The sequence below is a fragment of the Cavia porcellus genome, unplaced genomic scaffold (genome assembly GCF_034190915.1).
Source record: "Cavia porcellus strain 051 isolate PalLab524CR breed Dunkin Hartley unplaced genomic scaffold, mCavPor4.1 scaffold_7, whole genome shotgun sequence".
Classification (NCBI taxonomy): Eukaryota; Metazoa; Chordata; class Mammalia; order Rodentia; family Caviidae; genus Cavia; species Cavia porcellus.
This window is the reverse complement of record NW_026947490.1, coordinates 79230378-79251768: the sequence shown is the minus strand read 5'-3', so window position 1 is coordinate 79251768 and position 21391 is coordinate 79230378. Positions and strand designations below refer to the sequence as shown.

The 21391-nt window shown below is 37.9% G+C and overlaps 2 long non-coding RNA genes across 2 annotated transcripts in view; one reads left to right on the top strand and one right to left on the bottom strand.

Moving 5' to 3' along the window:
- LOC106026917 (uncharacterized) overlaps positions 1-21391 on the top strand; it is a 203880-nt gene that overhangs the window by 149827 nt on the left and 32662 nt on the right. The gene's annotated exons all lie outside the window — the stretch shown is intronic.
- On the bottom strand, positions 12778-14868 carry LOC134477038 (uncharacterized). The gene is made up of 2 exons (XR_010048939.1): positions 14374-14868; positions 12778-13758 (listed from the first exon to the last, which is right to left on the bottom strand). It is a non-coding gene; the product is annotated as an uncharacterized LOC134477038 (long non-coding RNA).

Below are 21391 nucleotides of genomic sequence, written 5' to 3'. Positions count from 1 at the left end.
AAGCAAATATTACTCTAGTACCAAAACCTGAGAAGGACCCAAGTGAAAAACAGAACTACAGACTAATCTCCCTAATCAACACAGATGCAAAAATCCTCAATAAAATATTGGCAAATAGGATGCAGCAAATCATCAAGAAGATCATACACCATGACCAAGTGGGATTCATCCCAGGCTTGCAGGGATGATTCAACATATGTAAATCAACAAATGTAATCCACCGTATCAATAAAGCCAAAAGAAAGAATCACATGATCATTTCTATAGATGCAGAAAAAGCTTTTGATAAGGTCCAACATTCATTTATGATAAGAACTTTATAGAAAATTGGAATAGATGGTCTTTATCTCAATATAATAAAGGCCATCTATGACAAACCAACAGCCAGTATCATACTAAATGGCCAAAAATTGAAGGCCTTTACACTTGAAAATCAGGCAGAAGACAAGGATGTCTTTTATCACCACTCCTATTTAATATAGTACTGGAAATACTAGCCAGAGCAATTACACAAGAGAGAGAAATAAAAGGGGTAAAGATAGGAAAAGAAGAAGTTAAATTATCATTGTTTGCAGATGACATGCAAACAATAGAAGACCCCCCCTTCTACATAGAAGACCCCCTAAACTCCATTGAAAGACTCTTAGATACAATAAATAAATTCAGTAATGTAGCTGGATACAAATCAATACTCAAAAATCAATAGCCTTCTTATACACTAACAACAAAATCACAGAGACAGAAATAAGAGAAGCCACACCCCTTACACTAGCAACCAAAAAAATGAGATATTTAGGAATTACTCTTATGAAAGAAGTGAAAGACCTATACAGTTAAAATTATAATACACTGAAAAAAAGAAATTGAAGATGATCTCAGAAAATGGAAAGACATCCCTTGCTCATGGATAGGAAGAAAAAATATTTTGAAAATGGCCATTCTTTCAAAACTCTTATACAGATTCAATGCAATATCAATAAAAATACCATCAACATACCTCATAGATGTAGATAAATCACTCCTAAAATTCATCTGGAGTGAGAAGAGACCTAGAATAGCAAAGACAGTTCTAAGCGACAAAGGCAAGACGGAGGCATCACAATCCCTGACTAGAAGTTATACTACAAAGAAACCGTAGTAAAATCAACATGGTACTGGAACCAAAACAGAGCCAAAGATTAATGGAATAGATTAGAAGATACAACCACAACTACAAACACACTCAACCACCTTATCTTTGATAAAGGAGCCAAACAGGTTCACTGGAAGAATGACAGTCTCTTTAATAAATGGTGTTGGAAAAACTGGCTCTCTATTTTCCGAAAACTAAAACTAGACTCATGCCTATCACCATGTACTAAATTAAAATCTAAATGGATCAAAGATCTGAATATTAAAACAGAAACACTAAATCTATTGGAAGACAAATTGGGTAGAAACCTTGAGGATATAGGGCTAGGTAGAGAATTCATGAACAGGACTCAAACAGCCCGTGAAATCAATAACTGGAACCACCTCTTATTAAAAAGTTTCTGCAAGTCAAAAGAAATCTCCAGCATAGTGAAAAGAAAACCCACAAACTAGAAAAAATCTTAGTGAACTTTCCCTCAGACAAAAGACTTCTAAAACTTATAAAGAACTAAAAAAAATCAGACCCCCAAACTTCAAAGATCCAATCCAAAAATGGGCATCTGAGATGAATACACACTTCTCAGATGAAGAAATACAAATGGCAAAAAAGTACATGAAAAAAATATTCATCATCATTAGTCATTAAAGAAATGCAAATTAAAACCACACTGAGACTCCATCTCACTCCTTAAAGAATGGCCAGGATCAAGAAAACCATCAGCAACAAGTCCTGGAGAGGCTGTGGGGAAAAAGGAACTCTCCTGCACTGTTGGTGGGAGTGTAGACTGGTGCAACTACTGTGGAAGTCAGTCTGGAGATTTCTCAAAAAGCTGGGATTGGAAGTCCCATTTGTTCCAGCTATTTCACTTCTAGACATATTCCCAGAAGAACTGAAAGCATCATACCACAGTGATATATGTACACCTGTGTTTATAGCAGCACAATTTGTAATCGCTAGATCTTGGAAACACCCCAAGTGTCCATCAACTGAGGAATGGATAAAAAAGTTGTGGCATCTTTATACAATGGAGTACTACTCAGCTATAAAGAAGGATTACATTGAGATATTTATAAATAAATGGACCCAGCTTGAAACCATACTCATAAGTGAAATAAATCAAACTCACATGTATGAATACCAAATAATTTCCCTATTCTAAGAAATGATTCAAATACATATAAGTATGTGGTAATCATGATTCTCCATTTTGTGGCTTTGAAGACTTATAAAGTTTTCACTCATTAATTGGAATGTTTTTATTCTGGGCTGTTTGATATTATTGCCTATGATGATATGAACAGCTATTTTGAAGAAAACAAGACATCATAATAGCTAGTGCGGATTTAATGTTATCTTGTTTTGAAGTCCCACCAAACTGTTGTTCTTCTATCTGCATTGGTTTTATCATGTTGTATCTTACTGGATTTTATTAGATGTGATAGTATAAACAAAAATTTTTATAGGCAAATAGGTAATATAGAAACCGTTGTTTGTTTTCCTTTAGCTGGTTCTATATACCCTGTAATACTTTCATCCTCTTGAATGGTTTCACACTGTCTTGATATGTTTGATGCTATAGTATATGAAGTTATATTCAAATATTTCAAGGAAAGAGACACTCTGGTAACTACTGGTAAGTTGGGTTATCTTGTGGTGAAGCACTAGGCTGCTGAAATTGTTATGCTTTGATCTGTACTGTTATGTTGTTATGTCCTCTTTTATCTTAATCTCCCCCTTTTTCTTAAAAAATTTTTATTTATTTATTATTTTTTAATTAAGGAAAAATAAAAAAAATAGTAGGATATATTATAGTAACTTTTTTGATTTCCTATTAACTTGATTTGAAGCCCTGTATTATTCCCACTATCTTGTTTTGACTGATTTTACTCTGTTCCATTCTCTCTGATAGTATCAAGTTTGAGGGTATAGGCAAATACTTTGAAGGCAATAAGATTCACTATGATGTCCATTCTGGTTTGACTATTATCTTTTTTTGAAGTCCTGTAATGTTTCCAGTGTTTAGGTTTTATTGGTCTTGTTCTGTACTGTTTTGTTCAATTTTATTGTACCTAATGATATAGGCAATTCTTTTTAAGGAAGCAAGAGGCATTATGGTAACCATTGTTAATAACCTTGTATTCTGTTTTTACATCATGTGCTATGTCTATCCTTTGTTTTGACTGACTGCTTTGTTTTCTCATATTTGGTTTTATTCTCTTCCAAAAAAAAAGTAATAAAAATTATGGGAGTAAGAAAACCCAAAATGTGTAAATTTTATGTAAAAAAGGAAAAAAAAGTGCTCTAAAGGATACAACTGCAAGTGTGTTTAGGTGTGTTAAGATAGATGACCATATTACTAAGTTTTGTTGCATCACTGAACACAACTGTTTGTAGTCTCAGTGTTTGAATGTCTACTTTTTTATGCTTTATTCCTTTAACTTGGACAAGTATTTCTAAGATGACAATACGTAATCTATTAACTAGTGATTTCTTATTGTTTTTTTTTGAAATTCTGTATTACTTGTACCCTTATACTGTTTTTTTCCCTTTAGATAAAAAATATTAATTGGAAAATCCCAGAAACAATTTATTAATTCAAAGAACTTTATTCAAGTATCATGTTGCAATTATTATATTTCATGATTATTGTTGCTAATCTCTTACCTTGTCTTATTTGTAAGATTATAAATTATGGCTGTTCTCACATTTCTTATTATATCTGTTATCTATAGAAAAATTATACACGCAGACATTGGCACAATCTGCAATTTTAGGCATCTGTGGGACACCTCAGATGTGTTTGAAAGGTAAAGGGGCATTACTATATATTTTATCAGTAAAAACTGAAATTCTAGGTTAATCTGATAAATTTTTAAAATTAAAAATGGTGAAGATGCCAGGGATTGTATCAGTCATTTGTCCATCTACCACTTAAAGGAAGAGAAGTTTACCTTTGTTCATGTTTCAGTGGGTTTAGTCCATGGCAAGCTGGCTTTAATGTAAAAAGATCATTAGAAGAGCCTGGTAGAAGAAAGCTGGTCACAGAATGCATGGAGAAAAGGTAGAAGCTGGGGTCAAGAATATATCCATTATGGCTTATTACTGGTTAAAAATGTGGCTTTTGGAAGGCACTTAGGTTATGAGGGTGTTAAAGTTGACTTACTCTCAAGATGTAGGGGTTGGTTAGAGTAGTTCTCTGGGGGTGTGATCTAGAAGGGCATATTTCCCTTCCTGTTCCTTTCATATTCTCTCTGTTTCCTGACTGTCATGACTGCCATGACGTGAGAGTTTCCCTCCAACTCTCCCTTCCACCATGCCTTCCTGCCTTACAGATGATCAACTGCGGACTAAAAATAGGAGCCAAAATAAACTTCTCCTCTGTTAAATGATAGGTGTCTCATCACCAGAGCTACAGTCATCTGAATCAAGAATACAGAGCCTCAACATGGTTTTAATCTATAGTATAATCTAAACTCCTTAAAATATTAAAAAAATCAATTAACTGTCACAATTTTGAATTCTTGTAATATTGAATTCTTTTTATATTGAAAGTCATGGAAAATATAAATTATAAAAGAAAGGTCAGCATGGCAAAGTTTCAAAATAAATTTACGTTTCATGAAAAGATGAGGATCATAATAAATATGTATGAGTTTGGACAATGGGTATATTTTTGTTAGAATTCTCCATTCTGAGGAACTGGAGATCATTTTGACTTGCTCAACACAACTGAGACACCAAAATACTTTAAATTTAGGCATTAAATTAAAATTTAATCTGTTTCTCTAAGTAAGACTGTGTCGCAGTTAGACTGCTGCTTTTGAAAGAGCAGCTCAACCAAAACGAGGTAATAAAACTTCTACTCTAAGAATCTCAGCATGTGGAATATGTGAGCACAAGAGGCTCAAAAGGGCAGGAAAGGGAGGACCTGGGCACTAGGTGGAGCCTTGGTCATGAATCACAGTTCTACTTTAAACCTACTACCAGAGGTATCTAGATAACTTCCGTGCCCAATGCAAAATGCAAATGTGGGACATCTTATTTGTAAGTCAAGAAACAATACTGTTAAACATTCTAAAGTATAAAATGTTTTCCTTTATTCTATGGTCTCTCACCTTTTAGTGAGGCTTTTATTTGCTTCTTAGCATTGTGAGTAAAATATTAAAATAGTAACTTGGATCCATCATCTATCATCACAACACACAATGCCAATTTTGAATGCAAGTACAGCATCATTTAACTTGCACACAGAATCACTAAAATTTCACGATTTTTATTTTATGCATGCATATCTATTTTGTCCTTACCATATAGACCTTTGCAATATACCCATTTCAGTCCCCAGGAATCCATGCTCTGCCTCTTAGGTCACTTCTTTAGGGTAAAACAGAGTTTGCTGAAATTTATGAAGTCACATTATCTGATCATCACATGACCCATGTTACTGAATTCATGGGGTAATTGTCTTTAGCAAAGCTGGACTTCTTGTTTCCTGTAAACATTAGAGTCAATTTGTCTCCTCTGTGCCTAGTTTTTATTGATATTTGAAGGAAACAGCTATTACCCTGAGAACTGTCTGGAAGTATTTTTATATTATACTTGAGTTCCCAGGATCACTTTATCTGAACTTCTAGGGGTACAGTTATAAACCTAGTAAAGTCACAGTTATTGAATAGCAAACTTACAGACATGTTAATGCAAGTTAAACATCACATAATGGCCTCTCCCATGCTCCTGTTGCCTGTCATATAAGTACCCTGCTAAATTCAGTTATCCTTGACTGTCTGAGTCCAACTGGTTTACTTCTGATAATGTGTTGGGTCAGTCTGATTTGTATTTTCCTTAGTGAAAAGAGAATGTATGGTTTCCAGCTTGCTTCAAGGTCTTTGTAGGGGACAAAGCTGCTCAATTAAGGACATCTTTATCTTTGTTTGCTCCACTCAAACCTCCTCTACTCAGTCTTAGGATGTTCCTACATTATAGTAAATAATTCCAAGTAAATCTGCTTGAAGTTAGCTTGCCTGTCAATATATGACTTAATTCAATTCATGTAACCAATCACATGATAGCCTGCTATCTGTCTCAGACTTTTTGCTTACAAACTGTGTTTAAACTGAATATAAAACTGACTCATATCCTGGTGATTTGGGCTTGGTCTTGCCCAGCCTACTAGCACAATAAACAACTTGCCTTCTAGATTCCTTGGTGCAAAGAGTCTTTGACTTGGTTTAATATTGCTTTTTTCTGCAACAAATTCAGCATAAGTGGCAGATTCAGCAAATGTTTTGTCACTTTTAGAAAGTGTGCATGTTAATGAAAGTGTATATACTCTTGAATTTCAAAACCCTAGCCTTTAAACTTAAAATAAAGAAAAATCTATTTGCGTACATAAAGATTGTATTCACTGAAGGTAGATGATACCTGTATGTAATACATTTTGACATTTTTGAATTCTCCATCCCATCTATCCAGTCCATACCATCTATCCCATCTACCTCTTTATTCATTTCCCATTCCAAAAGATCTATCTATGATATTCATTCTGACCCTAGTAGCATTCAATCATGTCAAATTTTATGACCTGTCCCTGCAATAATGTTCTTTGGTATGATAATTCTATTATTAAGGATTTTGGGGGCTGTAAACTGCACTATCATCAAATTCAAAGTTTCCTTTCAAAACCTGGGAGAATGACACAGTCATGTGTATAGAAGCAACTGGTTCTCACAAGCAGTTGTAACTAGAGACCAATGCCATTCACGATGTAACCAGTCTTGTCTTTGATGTTCTGTATGCCACCTCCACTTCTAGTTTACTACATCAACAATAGTTCATGAATTTTCCACATTATATCTTTCACCAATACAGAAGATGGACTGATGTCTTCAGTTTCAGTCCCAAAATATACAAGAGCTGGCCCCACAAGACTGAAGAATCCATGCTTGGGCCAGTCACCTGGGCCAAGAGGTAGGAGCTGATAGGCAGATGCCAGAGGGAGCCATTTGGAAGCTGCAGCCATGCTGAGAGCAGAATGTCCCTTGATACAGCTATTTGTTCTCTTAGTTCAAAATACACGTAGTACAATATTCTTTATACACATCAACTTAGAGTGTGGCATTAGAGAAAAAGGATAACACGGTTTCCACTGTCATTTCAAACCCCTGCAATTTTCTTTCTTTTATTAACTCTGAAACAATTTACAGGAGCAAAGAAGACAGCCCACTTTAAATGAAATAGCTTCCAGCAACACGACTGATAGCCTACTATAAGAACAGAACTCTAACTGCACTTACTGACTTTGACAAGAAAACTTGTAGCATCACAAATCAGAGTTATAAGTAGGAGATTTGAGACTGTCAGCATGAAAAATACTTTTGATATAATAGATCTCAATAAATATTTTGGATGTGGGAGATAGTAAAATGTTCAATCTGGAATTAAAATCATTTCAAAATATGATAGGTAGCCATCTAAAAGTTATTACAGATTTTTGATATCTGATTGCTGTATATTATAAATGATTTAATAAAACTGCATAAATTGAAAAGGAAGATTGGCATTTTTCCCTTCGTATGTACATTTTATCAGAGCTGGCTTTTGATATAGTCTTGAACTTGAATCTCTTTAGTTAGCTTGCTATGATGTTGTAATATTATGATGTTGTAACAACTGCCTGAATTATGAGAAATACATGTTCTTTGTAAGTTGGTTTCAGGTATTCTGCATAGTAGCATCTCTTTAGTTAGCTTGCTATGACTCATGAAGATTCATATTCTGATTGTTTAAAAATCACAATTATTTAAGAATTATAATTTATGCTTGGGAGCTAGTATTAAGTAAACTCTTAAGTCTGAATTATACTTCCCTGAAAACTGATGATTAAGACACTGGATTATTTTATGCACTGCATAGTTACCATGGACCTGATTTATTGCTGGTAATGATATTCAATGAATAGATTAGTCCTCTAAATATTCAAAAATTAAAAGACACATTACTAATTGTTGCAAAATGAGAGCAAATGTCTCTTTTTGAAAGCAAAAAAGCATACTTAGGTTAATAAATGCAAGTTTGTAAGAACATTAAAATGGAGAATAGTCAGAAACACTCCTCCTATTAAAATTTTTTTTCTGCTTCAAAGCTGTGGAAGCTTTCTGATACCAAATAGATTGCATAATGATTTCAGTTAATGTCATGTATAAATAAGTTATAAGAGGTTAGCTGTAGAGTTAGGTACATTATTCTGTAATACCTTTTTAGAGATATTCTCTTTAGGTGATGCATTTAATATTCTTTTAAAAATGCATGCATTTTGTACACTTGTCTAATGTAAATGTAGATGGTAGTCATTACAGTCTTATTCATTTCAATTTACAGTATAATCATTGAAATTTAAAGCATTCAGGGATGAGAGAGGAGTAAGAGACAGGAATAGAAATGTATGACGATATACCATGTCCCATTTCTGTTGGAGCTGTAATTTAAGTGCTTTGTAGTGCCCAGGGAATAGAAAAAGAAACTGAAAGAAATGCTAGGAGCTAAGAGTAATGTTCTTTGTCTTTCTAAGTGAGATGTGACCTGTTTTAGGTCTGAGGGACTTCAAATAAAATCACAGTCAGAGGAAACCTTCCAGAGGAGTGGGCTGGGAAAGATAAATAATTTGACAGACTTCATTAAAGATTTATTTGTAACTTTGCTATGGTTTGAATGTGCCTTTCAGAGTTCATGTGTTTAAAACTGTCTTCTCAAAGCAACCGTGTTGGGAGGTGGGATGTGTGGGGGTGATTTGGACAGGAGGATTCTCAGTGGATTGATGCTGTTTTGTGAGACTGAGATGCTCCCTCCCTTCCTTTTTCCCTCTCTTTCCTTCTTCCTCCTTTTCTCTCTCGTTCTGTTAGTTTTTCAGTGCAATAAAGGAGCAGAATACAAGAAAAAGTAAAAGTGGTCTTTATGCCAAGAATGCAGAGAGGAGCCCACAACTGGCAGCAGTCTGGCTTTTTCTCTGCCTGGATATGGGGGTATGGGGAGATACCTAACCTTTGACCAGAGGTGGTGCTTAGGGCTGGCATTGATGATGTGCAAGGAGCTGATTGGAATTTTCTTTGCACACACTGGGAAAGGAAAAAGGAAGTTGTAATAGGAGACAGAGGAAATGACTTCAGGGTAAATATTCCCGATTTGGGAATGTCCTGTAAATTATTCTAGGGCAAAACTCTATACTTTTCTACTTTTCTCTCTCCCTGGGCATGTTCCTCCCCTTCCCTTTTCTCTCACTTTCTTTCTCTCTTTCATCTTTTCCCCCCTTCCTTCCTTTCTCTGTTATGCCATGTGATGCCATTATGATGTTGTAACAACCACCTGAATTATGACAAATTCATGTTCTTTGTAAGTTAGTTTCAGGTATTCTGCATGGCAGCATTAAAAAAAAACATTTTTCTCAAAGTTCTTTTGCATACTTGATTGCGAAGATGTAGTCATCTTTTAAGTAGAGACCTATTTAAATAAAGGTAAATGTACATTAATGCAGTGTTATTGATATATGGATGATATAGGACCTCCAAACAATCCATATAATTTAAGGACAATATTACAATTCACAACCTGCCAGACTGCTAGGTGTCCCATACGCTGAGTTCATGTTTTCTAAAACTGAAGAATAAATTCTAGGAATGATGAAGGTGAAGAGAAGACAATACTGATTGGTGGAAAGAAAACTTCTGTCTAAGTGAGACAGAAGGAGTCCTGAGGGGGTTGCCAGAGAATGCCCTTTTCACGTGAGTTTACAGTGCAAAATCACAGGTGAGGTGGGTATAAGGTGGGCAAAAGTATAATCAACTAATAAGATTGCAAGTACAGTCACTTGGGTAACACTGATCCCACGAGAAATCACAAGGCAGGTATGAGGTGGGACAAACTATAGTCAGCCGATAAAATTATGAGCATAATCGCTAAGATAATTATTGATTAAATGAGGACTAAATGGGGAAGGAAGTCATAGCAAGTGTATTTGGACTGAACAGAGACTTTTCCTGAAAGGGAGACTTTAGTCTCCCACCCATGTTGATCAATACCTATTTAGAGTGTCAGTCACCACTGTTTGACCCTAGGGAAGTGTGTGGATGTAATCATTCTATGTTTTGTCTTGAGGTCTGGCCTTGAATGTACCTCCACCCATAGTTGTGTCTGTACTGATTCTTTTCAGGGTCTAGCCCTATCTGGCTGCCTATAATATTTCTAGCTAACTTTGTTGTATACAATATGTATGTGGCAATTGTGCATCTAAAGTCCAATGCAGTCGTAGGTGGGTTTTTTTCAGGGTAACAGGATCTAGCGGATGTGACACTGGAATTGATTCATGGAGCAATGCTATGATCAAGGGTATTAAGGACCAGGGTGTGAGTGCTACCTACCCTAAGTAGCCTGGATAAGATATCAGGGACAGAAAGAGCTGCAGTCATCTCTTGCTTGCTTTTGTTACCTTCTGCCCACCATAAACTCATTTTCCTCTGTGATGCTTATCTGACATGCTGCCCTACCTTGGAGCCAGCTGATGATGAACTGAAACCTCCACAAACTGTGAACTAAATAACTAACACACATAGGTTTAGTAAATACACAAAGATGCATCATTGCCCTATGCCATTAGTATGAGATTATCTTGACTAGTAGAGAGAAGGTGGTTTTCAGAATTACCTTTAGCAGGGGCTATTATCAGATATTTGATCCAAATAGGTATTAGGATGCTATAGGGTATTTCCCATATCTCAAATATATGTCTGACAGAGAAGGTGATTGGGATTCAGAAAAATATGAAAAGGGTAGTGAACCTTGACCATATTTTGATCATTCGTGGCTTTGGAATAGCCCAAGAAATATGTTTGCAAGGGCTAAATATCCAGTAACGGTGAAATGAAGTAAACTTATAGAAGGTACAAGTCTCCTCTTAAAGATGTTTGCTTCAGTACTTGGCATTGTTTTACAAATCCAAGGACCATAACATCTTTAGATTTAATACAGTGCAAGTGCCTGGTAAATACATCACCATTTCTAAGCTGCTCTCTGATTTAACTTGAAGTTTCTACATGTGAGTTTGTCACACATTTGCTGGAATCCTGTGCCCAGCTCCAAACACAAGCAGATTGTTTTCCCATTCTTCAGACTTGAGGTGGTAGTGAGTCTGCCACTTCTCTAGGAGCACAAAGGCATCCTAAACCTTTGCCTCAATGATGCATCTTCAGCTGAGAGGCAAGTAGTCATCCATCTTCAGTTGTAGAGTGCTTCTGGTTGCCCAAGAAGCTATAGCAGAAACAACAGAGATGACTGTCGTTCCATCCCCACTATGCTATGGACTTGGCACTGTCTCGGTACTTTGCTTCCTTTCTGTCTTTTTTCAGTTCTCTTTGCTGGTGCTGAATGTGCCTTGGTGATGTATACAATGAGAAAATTGTTCACTTCACCAGGTTCAACTCCTTAGGTGGTTCACAGTCCACCGGGTGGGTTATTATTAATTAATTAGTAAGATTGTATTACCTGCTTTTCTCTCTACCACAACTTATTCCACTTCACTCAACTCAAGCAATGGAGGAAAGCAGAGATGGTATTAAAGAAAAGAAGCAGAGGAAGAGGTTTGCACAGTTTACAAATGGATCTAGGCACAAATCTGTTTTACTAAAGCATTCAATTTCATCACACTGAAAACTAGAAATGTAAACAGGTTTACGGTTACTCTGTGAAGAATATTGCTCATGATGATAATGAACATAGCTTGAGGAAACTCTCAGTGATTTACACAGTTGGGTGTGCTAAGCAAACTGAGAGGTATGACAGAGACTAGAAAGATCTTGCCTGCCTCTCACTGTCACAGCTGATTCAGGAACCCTGAATACATTTGAAATACTGACTATCCTCTGCTTGGGGAAATTTGTACTAACACTTAGGGGTTAATTAGCTGTGAAAATAAAACTCATCCAAGGATAATATAATCCAAGCTATCCCCATAAATCTACTGTGAAACCCACTGCTCTCCTCCAATTCAAAACCCTGGAACCTCATCATTCATGCTTCCTACCATCATCCCCTGGCTTTTATTAACCTCTCCAACATTTCTGCGCTCTCCATGGCCACAAAACTTCAGGTTGTCAAACATTTGAGATTGGTAATTAATATGGATGGAAAAATGTTAGCCATTAAGAAATAGTGCATATAAAGTTTAGCTGTAAAACCAGCAGGCTGTCTCAGTGGAGATTTATTGTAAGGTTACCTGTGTGAGGGAGGGAGAAGGGCTCTCACATGGAGCAGCTGGCTTATACAAAAACAGTGGGAACTGTGGAGAGCAGGTCACACTGTGTGCAGTCTCTGCTGGAAGGCAGGCTGTATAGGATCAAGGCCGTGCTGGAGCGTGGGGTCTCAGAGACCCTTATTTTTTCACTTTCTGAAGGGCTCCCTATGATTTCTGTTTTACTACTGCTTTATGCTATATTTTTTTGCTTATTGAAATTTCCTGCTTGCTCATAATTTGGCTTATTTAAGGTTTCTCTGCTTCATGTCTGGCTTGCTGTTTTTATTATTCTGTTCATGCTACTAATTACAACACTGTTTTCTGTCGATGTCGCTCCCGGCCGGCAGGAAAGACACACGACAAGGTCTGGCGGTGGTCAGGCTTTTCTTTATTCTCTCCTTATACAGTCTGCCCCGAAGCCTCTACCGGTCCGCTCTCCGCGGCTCCTTCCGTGCTTCAGTCTGCCCCGAAGCCTCTACCGGTCCGCTCCCCGCGGCTCCTTTCGTGCTTCAGTCTCTCTCTCGGGGGTGGAGGCACTGGCTATATATAGGATTAATAGCTAGGCAGACTACCCTGTGAGGCGGGAACTTAGTGGGGTGATAAGAAACAGGTGCCACACAGGCGGGCTCGATGAGAGGGGTAATCTAGCTCAGACCTTTGTACTTTCCCACAGGCCTCGCAATCACCGCGTCTGATGACTTGACAGTGCCACGGCTCCCAACATCTCCCCCTATTTTATTTTAAATGATGGCTACGCACATCGCAGCCCGTCCTGGATAGAGTGCAGAGGCCTATGCCCCGAACTGAGGCCCACCGTAGGCCCTTAGCGTAGACCCTGGTCGGCCGTCCCAGGGTCCACCAAGGCCCTGAGGCCCTCGTCCTTTTTTCTAGGGCCAGGAATGAACCGGACGGAACCTGGTTGCACATAGGCATGCACTCATTTCTCTCCACGAATCCCCTCGGAGAGAAATTTATCTAACAATCCAGCGGCTTTCGAGCGGAACGGGGTAGGGCCTGGCTTAGGTTGAGTCGTGCTGGGGAGGCACGCTCTTACCCGTCATTGACTCACCCACCCTGCTACATGTTGTTGTCTAGGGAGGAGAATGTGGGAAGCCTGTCACTTTTAAACGCGGTCGTAGGCCATGCGAGCGAGCCATGCGTATACAAGGGTAGCACATAGGGGAGCAAGCCGTTCCAGGCCCCCAAAAAGGGATTGTCCTGCAGTTCTTTTAGGGCTCATCTTGTTGTTGGGTCTGCGGTTGGCCTCTGGTGGAACAGGCCTGATCTTCAGTCGAGGGACTTGTCGCGTCAACCTCTCTGGGACCCACATTGGTTCTCGTCCCGATTCCTGCGGAAAGACACAAACCGCGCCTCGGCTTCCTCTTTTGTATCTCTGCCCTCCTTGACGGACCCTTCTCTGTCGGGAGCTTCCTCACTGTGCCTGTTCAAACACCTCGCGTACTTCTACAAGTTCTTGAGAGCTCCCCCCGTAACTACCCTCACTCTTTAGGCACGTGTGTATCATTTCCCACAATGGACGAGCAGAGACTGAAGCTCTACCCTCCCGCTCTGCTAGGGAAAGGTCTCTGCCCAACTTTTCCCAGGAGGGCAGGTTTACATGCCCTGTAGGCAGAAACCAGGGAGCAAAGCTGTCAATCTCTGCAAGGAAATTTTCTAAAGTCTTACGCCCCACCTTGAGGTCCTTGGACTTTAGGAGTCTCCGAAGGACCAACACCAAGGCTGTGTATCTTTACTTGGCATGTTTCCCATTTTTAATATATCTTCTGTTATTTTTACTTCTATGTTTATGTTTTACACTCTTTTATTACCTTAAGTTCTGGTGTTATGTTTCATACTCACCGCGTGAGGCCCAAGAAACCCGCCACTTACGCGTGAGGTTGAGAGGAGTCTACAAACCCTGTAGGTGCGCGCCACCCAGGGCCCAGGCTTATCCTCTACTCACCTGTCCTGCAGCTGCAGCACTGTGTAGGAGAATGCAGTCCACCGCCGCGTCTCGGGGTTGATCAATCCCCGTGCGGGCCTCCAAATGTCGATGTCGCTCCCGGCCGGCAGGAAAGACACACGACAAGGTCTGGCAGTGGTCAGGCTTTTCTTTATTCTCTCCTTATACAGTCTGCCCCGAAGCCTCTACTGGTCCGCTCTCCGCGGCTCCTTCCGTGCTTCAGTCTGCCCCGAAGCCTCTACCGGTCCGCTCCCCGCGGCTCCCTTTGTGCTTCAGTCTCTCTCTCTCTCGGGGGTGGAGGCACTGGCTATATATAGGATTAATAGCTAGGCAGACTACCCTGTGAGGCGGGAACTTAGTGGGGTGATAAGAAACAGGTGCCACACAGGCGGGCTCGATGAGAGGGGTAATCTAGCCCAGGCTTTTGTACTTTCCCACAGGCCTCGCAATCACCGCGTCTGATGACTTGACAGTGCCACGGCTCCCAACAGTTTTCCACTAGAATTCCTGCTAGGTTAAAATTACTGAGGAACACACTTTAATTGGTCTAGTCAATCATTATGGTTCCTAGTAGGGTCAGTCAATGTAGGTTTTAATTTTGGTCCAAACAGCTACAAATGATGAACATAAACATGGAGGTGGAGTACAGGGAAGGGATTCTCAGGTCTGCTCCTTCAGTGAGGCTGATGCTTCCTAGTTTCTTTGTCAGATGACTGCTGCATCACTGGTGCTGGAACTGACCCCACTTGCATTCTTGGAGTAAGATGCTAACTAGAAATCTGAGAAGTTATTCTGCAGCAGATATCCTCACTTGAGTATCAGACCGTAAGTTAACACTGATCAAATATTAATGTAAGGCTTTAACCAGACCTGGCTCTGCTCTTCCAGTCTCCATCCAGCCTGCTTGCCAGGAGAAGCACTACTCTCAGTGGGGAATTCAGCTCAGCACCCCAGGCTGTCACCAGGAAGTATAGTATGTTGTGAAGGAGACAAGAAAGGAAAAGGAATTTTGCAGGTCCTGGGGACACTTGGAGACATCCAACAATTTACACTGGATGCTTACAATGACTTTGCCCACAGAGATACAAGACTGCCAGAAAACTTTAACTACAGATGTTTAGTAAATCTTCCCACCTGCCTTCTTTCCATCCGTATTAATGGGGTGCCTTTCTCTCTGTTTTGGTAGATAGCTTTGCTGCTGCTCTCTGCCTGCCTGCACCCAGGTATTAAACCTTATTACCTAGTTGCTATCACAGAATCCTATCATGCGGTCTTCTGCGCTACACTCATTAGAATCTGATTCAATTAAAGGTAATGTCCTCACACCCTCCTTCCTTCCTTCCCTCATTTCTTCCTAGTTCCTTCTGCTTCTTTGGACTTTTATTTAAAATTTACTTAATTTACTTAATGCCTGTTCTATTATTTGAATTGCTTGATTATGCTACATACTACTAAGCCTTATCTTCATTCTTGAAGTCACTCAATTCAACCATAAATTTGCATAATGGAACTGAGTTGTATCTGTCATTTTTCTAAACCAACTCTTCCACAGTTTTTGGCTGATAACTATTAAATAATGTTTCTGGTAGGTTGTGCTCAATTTTAAATTCTCTAAGACAGATTAAGAAGAAATAGTCTTTATCACTTATTTGTATAAAATGTATTCCAAAGATATAATTTAAGCATAGTATTAAAGAAAAAGGAATATTTTAATTTTTTAAAAGTGGGAAATTTATAAGTTATATACACATTTATCTCTCTTTAATCTAAGCTTATGAGCTTATTATTTTTTACTGAAATCAATCAGACCTAGTTTAAAATTACATCTGTTAACTAATAAGTCTATGACTTGCACAAAATATGGAACTAAATTTATATATCTTTCTAAAATCAGGTTAAAATATTATTTTAATGGAGAAGTCTATCTGTGTGTTGGACATCAGATATTGGATATGACCATGGTTACTTTTATTGCCAGGACAAAATATACAACACCCAAAATTAAGGAAGGGAAAGTTCATTTAGCTCACTCTTTGTGGAGGTTTCAGTCCACAATTAGCTGGCTTCGAGGCAGGGTGGCATGGCAGAGGCGCAACACTTCTAGGCAGCAGCCAGCAAAAGCAGCAGGAGCAAAAGGGCGAGGTGGAGGAACAAGCCTCTTTTTCTTCCTTATATTGTGTGCAGGCCACCTCTTCCCTCCAGGGCAGACACAGCACTCACAAAATCTCTGTGTCCTCCTCTTGTTCAGAATGAAGATATTTACAAAGAATCCGGGTGCCTGCTGAGTCTCTCAGTTACACTTCTAAACTTTTCAAGTTAACAACCATAATAGATAGGAAAATCACTGAGTATATATATGTATCTGTTTCATTGAAGGTAGTTTAAAACTATAGGTTTCTAATTCTTCAACTATAACTCAACTATTTTCATTTTACACAGACTTGATATAGGCTTTACTTTCTTCACAATGATGTGATCACATAACTTACTGATTGGAAGAGACTATTTCGTACAGAAACACAGATAATACTAGTTCAGGAGAATGTCTGCAAAATAGTACTGTCTGCCCTATTCTGGGAGTGTGCCTGCCCTATTCAGGTATCCTAGTCCTGTATCAAGTGTTTTAGTTCAAGTAACTGGGAATTATATAGGGGTTCAGAAATCACAGGATCTTAATGGAATTTTCTGGAACTGTTTCTCTTCATGTTGATTTATGTCAGGTGTTCTGTCACAACTGACTTTTTGAAAGCAACTAACACAGCGCACATCTCACATGGGTATTCAGCTCTAATTATATTGCAATGTTGCTAGATGAGGGACTATTTTACACTTTTCTATCCTCAAACACAACCTGATTTCACTGGCAATGCATCCTTAGTGTGTTTACTTTCTCTCATTGGACAAGTTTTATTCTGACATTTAGTCCTTCCATGAAGTATTGTAATGATCACCAGTGGCTTTCAACTCACAGATCTTCAGTTTTTCTTTTTTGACTTCTTGTTATTGTTATTGTTTAAACATGAAGTGTCCCCCAAATGCTCAGGTGTTGGGGTTGATCTCCAGTGCAGCACTGTTCAGATCTTCACTAAGATCTAGAGAAGTGATCAGATCATGCAAGTTGCTTTTCCTTTCTCTGCTTCCTGATTGCCATGGAGGGAGTACCTGTCCTCCAGACCCTTTCACCATGATGCTCTGGCCACCTCACGCCAACAGAAATGGAACTGGTGAACCCTGGACTAAAATCTCTGAAACTGAGTCAAGATAAATCTTTCCTCCTTTAAAATGGTTTTCTCAGGTATTTGCTCAAAGTGATAAAATTCTAATTAACACACTTTTCTATCCTTCCTTAACTGCTATTTCTGTCTCTGTTCTGAAGCCAGCTCTGGTACCTCAAAGGGTAAGAGAGACTATGTTGAAGCCTCAGTTTTATTGCAGACAACAAAAGTATCTTTGCATGTGTATGCTTCAGTTTCCCCATTTATAAAGACATGTAGATTCATATTTAAGATTTGTATTAAATAAGTTAGTCAGCTCAGGTCTTTTGTGAAGTGTCTCATATAAAGATGAATAGTAGGATTCAATAAATGTGATATTATTTCCTATTGAATGTTAGCACGTCCCAGGGTTTTGTAATTGACAATGTTTTCTGTATCTCTGTCTATCAGAGTGAGATCTATCAGTCTTTGATGTCTTAATGATACTAAAACACGTATATTTTAGTAATAATCTCCCCTCTGAGGTTTGAATTTGTGTATCTATTTACTTAGAATCTCACATGCATATCTAATAGGCATTAGAATTTTAACACATCTGAAGCAGAATAATTTAGCTGTGTATCATCTAGCAGTTTTCTCTGTTCTTTGTCTAGCTTCTCCTACTTTAGCAAATGGTGTTAGTTAGCTTCAAAGCCCATGAGGTGTCTTGAATTATCAATTTATACCAATGTAGCCATGCCACTGTGAATTTGACCACTTCTCATCTTCTGTACTGTTTCCATTTGGTCCAAGCCCCCATGATCTTTTGCTTTTCTATAGTTGTTTCTCTAGCAGCCGTGTCCCATCATTCCACTGAAAACTGTCTACTATTTCTTAATGCCACTCAGAATGAGAATCATAAATCCAAAACTGTGTAAGTCCCTGATTGAGCTCTGATCACTTTATGATGTAATCTCCACCCACAAGCCTCACTTCCATCTACGGTTTACTCTTGATTCTCCTATTTCCTGTTATAATTGTCTGTTATACCTTCTCCTATCAGGTTTTCCACTTCCCTCATTAGAGTTTAACTTATATGACAGTGGCAGCTGTTGTATTTATCACAACTTTCCCAGTGGTTATGATGACGTCTAATATACAGTATGTATTCAGTAAAATCATTTTGGCATGAATGGATGAATAAATAAATGAATTCCATTTCTGTGGTTCTCTCAGCCCAAGAGGCTAGGAAGGCAAATTTAATCAAAATTCCTAGAGTCACAGTAATTTATCTTTGCTTCATTGATCTTTAGAAAAGGACTTTGTTGCTTCATTCCTTTGTTATTTCTTATTGAAAGAAATTAGATTCCTTGTTTTTCTATTTTTTTTATACTTGCACAAATGTTTTTGTGGGAAGCTTCACAGATCACTGTTTGGAGCTCTTTGTTGAAGGTACTATTGCATTTAAAGATCTTTGACTTAGTCATTAGCTTTTGAACAACATGACACACAAAAGTAATTCCTATGGGCTATACTTTTTTCTTAGTTTTAGTGAACCTAAATCTTAAGTGCTCTCATATTTTTGTTTTCTTCTCTTTATGATCAAGAAAACATATGTACCTTTTTCCTTGACCTTTTCCTCTTCAGGCTAATTAATTCTCATTTGTGTAGCATGGCTTCATGATGGGTGATCATCTAAAGAGAAAATTCTCTGATCCATTACAATTAAATGAACACTACCTCTTCAAACTTGACCAAATATTTCCTTACACAGTTATGTTCAAATCAGAATTGAACACATTGTCTTTTTTTGGCCAAACTCCAGTGTCAATGAATCTGACTTCAGGGATCTCAAGAACAGGATCTGAGGTTGGCCACCTCAGGTTCAAATCTCAGTTATGTCATTTATATCTAAAAGAATGAACAAGTTACTTAACTTGCTTGAAGCTCAGTTTCTTCCCCTGTAAAATGGTTATCACAGTAAATGGGCTTATTCTGTCAGTACAGATAGCGATGCACATAAAACACCTGGCAAATCTATACAATAAAGATATAGTCATGGCACATTTGTTAAAAGTGATAAACTTGCATTAATGCATTATTGTCATTCACAGTCCAGAGTTGACATGAGGGCTCACTTTGATGTTGTATTTTCTATGGATTTCAACAAATATATAATGATGTGTATCCACCATACACAGAAGTTCCACTGCCCTAAAAATTCTGTGTGGTCTGCCTATTTATCCTTCCCTACTGTCTGCTTCAAAAAATTAAAAAAAACAAAAACAAAAACAAAAACAAAAACAAAAACAAAACAAAACAAAAAAGATGTAGTGACCATTGTAACTTTAGTTATAGTTCTTGGAGGTTTTACATTATAACTATAGGTTTCATATAAAGATGGGCAATTTCTATTCATAGAATTTTCTTTTTGAAACCAGCTTTCAGTTTTTCTTTCCCAAGGCAAAATGACTTGGTTGACTATTTTTTGCACTCTCACTTTTGGAATTTCCTGGTATCTTTTTATTTAGAACAAAGGAGCAAACCAAAAAATACTTGTATGGTTTTAAAATGTTACTTAGCAGCATCAAATTGAGAGGTACTGGTCTATACAAATGAAAGAAAAAGAGCAACTGTATGGAAGTGAAACATGTGAATTTGTATTACTCTCCCTGCAGGCCTGCTATAAGATGTGTGGCTGTAAGACCTGCAAAGTTGAGTCTCATTGGATTTTTTTTTTGCCAAGTCAGAGATCTAAGAAAAAAATATCTAAAATTGAATAAACACACTTAGGATAGCTAAGATGATTGTGCTACAAATTCTATAGGTTCTTGGAACAAAGCAGTTAATATTCATAGGATAGGAACAATTTTGCATGTTTGTGTCTGGTGACCTGAGGAACTCTTGAAGATCACTATGTAAAATATCAACCTTAGTTCTGTTCCTACCACCTTGTTTTGAAGGCCTATATCGTCACTGTTTTGGGCTCTTTGCTATTGTTATTTATTTATTTGTCTTTATTTTTTCGTGTTTTTCTAGTAATCTGTTTTGTTTTGTTTTTCCCTTTGATACAGAAAGGATCGGTATACATGTAGAGGCTTATACATGCATAGAATTTATGAATAGTTTACCAGAATCAATTATATTACACATGATGAAAGGAACAGCTACCTTGAAGAAAAAGAGACATGGTATCCCTTGTTGATTTCCTATCGTCATGCTGTGAAATCCAGTAATGCTTTTATTCTTTGTTCAGAGTGGTTTTAGTCTGTTTTGTATTATTTAATTTCAACATACATGAAGGTATAGACAGCTATTTTGAAGAGAACTAGACACATTATGGCAGCCATTGTTGATTTTCCTATTGTCTGGCTTTGAAGGCCTGTAACGCCTTCATTACTCTGTTCTGATCAGTTTTATACTATTTTGTTTTGTATGAATTCATTGTGTGTGAAGACATAGACAACCATTTATAAGAAAACAAGAGACATTATGGTAGCCACTGTACATCTCCTGGTGTCTTGCTTTGAAATCTGTTATCACTTACATTGTTTTCTTCTGATTTATTCTGTTTTATTATGTTTAGTTTTACAACTCTTTAAAATAAAAAAAAGTGTCTCTCTGAAAGAATTAAGCAAGAATTGGAGCATTTTCAGTGGCTGGTAGCATTATCAACTAATATTTAAAAATCATTACTATGGCAACCATGGGAAGACCAGCCATAGTGAAACCGAAAGACCCCTTTCAGGAAAGGAAGCTATGGTGGCTGTTGTGGTGTGTTTTCCAGAGAGCTCTAGCAGGTTGAGGGACGGCTTCAAAGTCCA